This window comes from Bos indicus x Bos taurus, chromosome 12 (genome assembly GCF_003369695.1).
Source record: "Bos indicus x Bos taurus breed Angus x Brahman F1 hybrid chromosome 12, Bos_hybrid_MaternalHap_v2.0, whole genome shotgun sequence".
NCBI lineage: Eukaryota > Metazoa > Chordata > Mammalia > Artiodactyla > Bovidae > Bos > Bos indicus x Bos taurus.
In genome coordinates, this window is record NC_040087.1 from 85,379,562 (window position 1) to 85,385,724 (window position 6,163).

Here is a 6,163-nt window from a genome sequence, read left to right on the forward strand (position 1 = left end):
TCCAGGTCTCCTGCATTTGCAGGCAGATTCTTTACCAACTGCGCCACCTGGGAAACCTCCATTAAAAATGTATAACACTCAATATAATTTGTATAACAAATGATATTTTCTTTCAAAATATGTCCAAAAGCACACAGAGCTGATACGTGAAACCTTTGCCCCACTGTCGTGTTTATAAATGTGACATCATCCTATTAAATGTGAGGGACTTTTTCTGAATCTGAAATGTGTGTGTGTGTGAAATACATATGCGTTTGCTCATTAATTCATTGGCCATACCTTGCTGGAGATGGAAGCAATAGGGAGGTAAATTTGTCTATTTAAGGTTATTTCTCTATTTCTGAACTGCGAGCTACATGCAGGAGTCACCTCTGGTTCATGTCCCCGCCCTGCCCCCCAGTGCCCAGTAAGCAGTTTGCTCAGAGTGCACAGTATATGGAAACGACTTAATAAATATTTAATAAACGGATAGGTGGATGGGTAGATGAGTGGATGGATGGACTGGGTGAATGATGTGCAAACGGACAGATAGTCTTTACTTTTTACTAGTGATCTCAAAGTATGGACAGTTTTACAAAAATTAAGTGACATGACATGCCAGAAAACACGTGGAAAACCCCAAAATTAAATGCATGAATTACTACTAATCAGATAAACGCATGACTGTTGGGCTTACATTGTTTACATTGTAGCTCTTCTCAAGAACACTATGAAGTGCCCATAAGACCTTGGGACGACGGCTGCTGATTGGTGCCCATCTGGTTGCTGGAGCAGACAGACGGCCCAGGGACCCGTCTGTGCCATTGCTGGTTTCTCTTTCTTCTGGACCTAAGGACAGGAGATGAGGAAAGGGACAAATGCCCTTTGTATCTTAAAGTGCTGGAGTTAATCAAGAAGAAAGTGCTTCAGAAAGTCAGAATTTTATTGATTAACCATTTGTATCCTATTATTAATTTTATGTCTGATGTTTTTGGTGTAGTTTAGCTTCAAGATTCCTCTTTTAAAAAAAGTAAAAGAAGAAAAGAAATGGTGAGAAACCTTAGGCAATTTTGACTATTTAGCCTACGGGCTTGAATTAACCATATTTAGTGCTGGGGTGGGGGGTGTGTGGGGGGAAAAAAGGTGAAGGGCTTTCTTGATTTTCCTGTCCTCAAGATCTGGAACAGTCATTCTCAGTGGTTTTCACTTGCCAGGGCAAATTTGGCATTATTTGGAGAATTTTTTGATCGTCCCCACTGGGAGGGGAAGGGGGCCACCCTGGCATCTGGTGGGTAGGGACCAGGGACGCTGCTGACGGCACAGGATGGCCCCATACAGCAAAGAGGGGCCTGGCCCCAAATACCCGCAGCGAGAAGCCCGGGTCTAGATGCAGTGGAAACAGCAAAAGACTTACAGGCCCGTGAATCCTGGAAAAGGAAGGAAGATTTTATGAGACGGTTGCACACAGAACACCTCTCTCTCAAAGACACCTGAAGACTTATATACCCTCCCTCCTCCAAGTCAATGAAAAAAAAAAAAACTGGTCTAGAATTTTTTGTTCAGTTTTTGTAATAATTGATTTATCTACTAAATTATCTACCTCATAAGGCAAAGCAGAAATGCCTTCCTGCTAGAATAAAATATTAGGTCCAAAAAAGCTAATTTGGGAAGGAAAAAGGAGGAACAACATTTCTAATAATCTCTTCTAAGGACAAGAGAAGCCAGATTGTTTGGCTTTGAGGTCACATTTGTTTTAGTCTAGGATTTTTCTGAGTACACCTTCCGCTCTAGTTCAAGAAATCTGCCTTAACATCTAAGATACAGTCTCCTTCCAGAATCACTACAGTTCTCCATCCAAGAATTTGAGTGAAATCTTGGATCTTTGTTTAGGAGAAAAAAAATAACCAAAATTTACCAAAAATCTAAAATACTAAGTACAATGATGAGTAGTGGAGGAAAATCCTCAGTGGGGCCATTGGATGGAAAAAAGAAAAGGGTGTTGCTTTAATTGGCTTCTTAATGATTCTGTATTTCTCTCTTCTGGCCTTTTTTTTTTTTTTTTTTTTTGAGGGGGGGAAAAACCCCTTAAAACAGAAAGGTTAATCTAACTATACATTTTAAGCTTTTAAAGGCTCCATTACAGGACTTATTATGCTGAGAGAAACATACCTGGCACATTGCAGCTTCTAAATGTATCAGCAATGCATGTAATGATTCACTTAAAACACCATGGTCAGAATTCTTCCACGTTATTTCTATGTAAATTGGATGCTTCACAATTACTATAATATGTGTGAAATTCCACTTATTATTTCTTTTAACATAGAAACTTTTATCACTTAACTCACTGGACAGAATATTTGAGCCATTTGCAATCATTAGAGCATCTCTGTTTGGTCAAACCCTTGCGGATTATACTTTGCAAAAGACAGTGAATTATATTCATTGCAAGAAAACAGCAATTTTAAATATATAAGGGGCAGCAGGAAACTTTGCATTTCAGTGAAAATTCAGTATTATATCTTACTACTTTTTACAGCAGGGTAAGCTTTTATCTCTGAGCAATTTATAAAGCCCAGCACGGACCAGGCCTGTGGCTCTCAGCATAGATCAGCCTGATAGGCAAACAGGGACCCGGGTCAGGGTGGAAGCCGAACCCGCCGGGCGCCAGGGCCGCCGCTTTTCCCTCTGGGCGCCTTCCCGCGTGAGCCGGTGGAGGTCCCGCCCGCCGCCTTCTCCCCGCTGCCCGCGTGGCTGCCTGTGCCGTGCCATCCCCTCCAGTTGCCCCAGCCCGTCTTCTTCCTGGACACCTGAGTGCCCCCGTGAACTCTGGGCACCAGCTCGCTGGTAACGGGCCCTTCTGGGAAGAACAGTGGAGTTTTTCAAACAGATTTGGAGAAGAAACGCAAAATCAGAAAAAGAGGGGCATTATTACCTATCGAGCTGCTGTCTTTTTGGGTCGAGGGACTCTGCTTGGGAATCTGGCGCTTGAAACAAGTGTTCTAGTCGTGGCTTGGCGTGTTTGGAGGAGCTGTTTCTGCCTCAGTCATTTGGGATGCTTTCCAGGGAGGAGAAACAGCAGCAAAGTGGAGATTTGCATGCATGCCACCTGAATTTTAAGACAAAGTGTATGTAGGTTTGTTTTTAGTAAATAGAGGAGAAAATTAAAATCAGAACTTGATTAATAGCTAATTATGTAAACATCTAAGTTATTGGGCGAGGTTTTTTTTTTTCTTAAATTGTGCCATTTTAAAATGAGGCAATTTTTCAGTGACATGACATAATATTGATTTCCCAAGTTTTATTCTCCAAAAATTAACTAACAAAGACAAGTTGAGAACATCTGATAAAAGCTCTTATATATGGAATAAAAATTAAGTGATTTTTACTTAGACTGTTTTTTCAGCTATATCCCTTAAAGGAAAGATAGTTATACTCTCCCAGAAAATTGAAACCGCAATTGTCATTTTTCTATTAACATAATGTTACTTCACATCTTGATTGTAATCTTTTTAGGTGCCCATAGGAAATTTGAAATGCACCATGTAACAGACCCGTGTTTGTGTGTGTGTGTGTGTGTGTGTGTGTGTATGAATGAGCGGTGAGTTATGCTTTGGTTTCATCTGAAAGTTACCTTGCATAGATTTAATATTGGAACTATATTATTAATAGTTGAACATATAATGAGCTTAGTCTTTAACTAAGACTAAAGAAAGAATGGTTTTGGTGTTTAAATAAAAGACAGAGACTGAAATTCAAGTTCATTCCAGGTTCAAATGAAGAGTTAAAAAAAAAATGCAGGCAGTTCAACCAGGCAGGCTGTACCTCTGCGCTCGGGAAGCAAATTGTTGTCAAATCAGTCGGTTTTCCTAGGTCAGCACCAGCCGGCCCAGCCGCATGGATGGGCACACCAGGTCCTGGACAGGCTGGTCATGTAGCCTCATGGAGGAAGAAGACACACACACACACACGTACAGCATAATCTGGGCGTATCCTGCAAATGACTGAAAGAAACAGCAGCTACCAAGTGCAGGATAAAGGCTCCTCAATCTGGGGCAGATTAAATAAAACGTATAAAGATCACATATCCATTCTCACTTCTCTCTCTGGTAGAAATGCATGCATTCCAGACACCAAGATGGTGCATAGACTTCTGAAAAAGGTGTCGACACCCTGAAAGAATTAAGGACAGAAACCTGGAAGATGGGCACTACCCTGTTTGGGTTGAATTATCAAGAACAAACTATTTTATACATTTTAAATGGTTTGTCTATTCATAGCTAAAGCAGAAGAAAAGCCAGTATGTTTTTATTCCTTTTTTTTTTTTTAGCCTGCATATTTTCAAAGCCCTCCTATAGTTAACATTATAATATAGTTAGTTGCTACAAATAATCGGGGTGATTATAGGAAAACTGTCAGTGTCGGCTCAAGGTCTGAAAAGGCTGCAGCAAATGGCTTTTCTCTTTGCCATGGAGACTGGGCTCTGTTTTTACCGTTACTCTGGAAACCGGAGCCTTGCTGTTGTTAGTCCTTTTCAGTTACTTGAGCTATTAAACCCTCCGGTTGAGACAAAAGGAGGGAGGTATGCAGACACTTCCTCGGAAAGAAAACCTTGGGCCCGCGAGGGGCAGTGCCCAGGCCGGGGACAGGCGGTGAGTGTGCCGCCGCGTCTTTACCGAGGAGGGGCCTGATGAATGCACCCTTGCCAGGGGACGCCACCTCTGAACATTCGGGTTTGTCATCAGATGTCTGCAGCACGCCCCCCACCCCGCACCCTGCTCCTTCCCCAAAGATGGATCCTGCCCCGCCTTGGGGACCGGAACTTACCGCCTCGAGCATCCAGGCTCCTCTGGGCGGGGCACACGTTTTCGCGTGGACAGGGGTTAGTGGACTCGGGACCTAGCAGTTCAGAATCTCTGAGCACAATGGGGCTTCTTTTTCATGCAAATGTACGTTTGGAGACTGGATGCATTTTTTGTTTTTGTTAAGAAATTGGACCCCACAATCAGTCATATTTCTCTCCATCCTACTAATAGATCAAGTACTAACCTAAGAAGACGCAGCACCCTGTGTTAGCAAATATTTCACAGAGCAAGGAGGCGATCTGGAATCTTGAGTTAAATTACTGGCCAGCTCTTCGTTATGGGTCCCTTCGTTTTTTCTTTTCCTTCTCTCTTTTTTTTTTTTTTTTTTCCTCCAGCTAGGAATGCTTTCTCACCTTCCATAAGAGTTTATTGTTGCCAGCTTTTACCTTCTCCTCACTTTTTGGTGAAAGTGCTCTCACCAAGAAGGAATCCTCTGCAGAAGCAGCACCAACCTAAGGAGACGTCACATAACACGCTGCTGGACAGGACGGAGCTCGATTCCAGCCTGAACGTGGCCACACTGCGTGGCACTGAACGCTGCCGGCCCCGTGGGGAGAAACTGCACGCAGTGGGCCGACTATTCCGTTGTTTTCCGTTTGAGCCGTTTGGACCACGCGGCAAACCACCCCAAATCCCCTGTGCTGTTTCTCTCCATCTGCACATTACTAAGGGTCCCGTCCTGGCAGCAGAGTTAAAACTGAAACACTTGCTTTTAAAAGTAGCAACCAAATTAATAACAATGGATATTTGTTAACAAGAAGCAGCATTAAGAAGGAAAAAAAGAAACACTTTCTTTTTCCCTCTACCCCCTGACTGCTGTTCAGTGGCTTTATGTATTTTGCATCCAAATGCCTGCAGGCGGGGTTTGCCTGCCCACCCTCCCCGGTATGTGATGTCTGTCCTCTTAGACCCAGGAGGGGGTGAGGACCCTGTGAGCACACGCGCGCACACACACACACACACACACACACACACACACACACACGGAAGCCCTTCTGCACTCTCTGTTCTGGCAAATCAAAAACAGCAACAACACAAAGAAAGTTCGCACCCAAGGGAGTGCGGCAGAGTCGTCCTGGGGCCCCCACCCAGGCCAGTGATTCTCACGGTCAGCATGGCTTCTGTCCGACTGCACCCTGACATGGCTAGGATTTTCAGTCATCTGAAACTCAGGATTCAAGTGGCACCAACAACACGCCACGGAAGGCAATATCCTTAATGATCCTGCCATATTTTCAATCTAAGTCACACTGATTTCTCACCGAACAAAAATTACATGCAAATGGATAGAGGCTTCCCAGTCAAGATTCAACTTCTAT

The 6,163-nt window shown here is 43.4% G+C and overlaps 1 long non-coding RNA gene across 1 annotated transcript; it reads right to left on the reverse strand.

Annotated features, from left to right (window-relative positions):
- Positions 1-470: 470 nt before the first annotated feature.
- On the reverse strand, positions 471-4,199 carry LOC113902570. The gene is made up of 3 exons (XR_003513865.1): positions 3,805-4,199; positions 2,915-3,088; positions 471-828 (listed from the first exon to the last, which is right to left on the reverse strand). It is a non-coding gene; the product is annotated as an uncharacterized LOC113902570 (long non-coding RNA).
- Between the last annotated feature and the right edge of the window lie 1,964 nt (positions 4,200-6,163).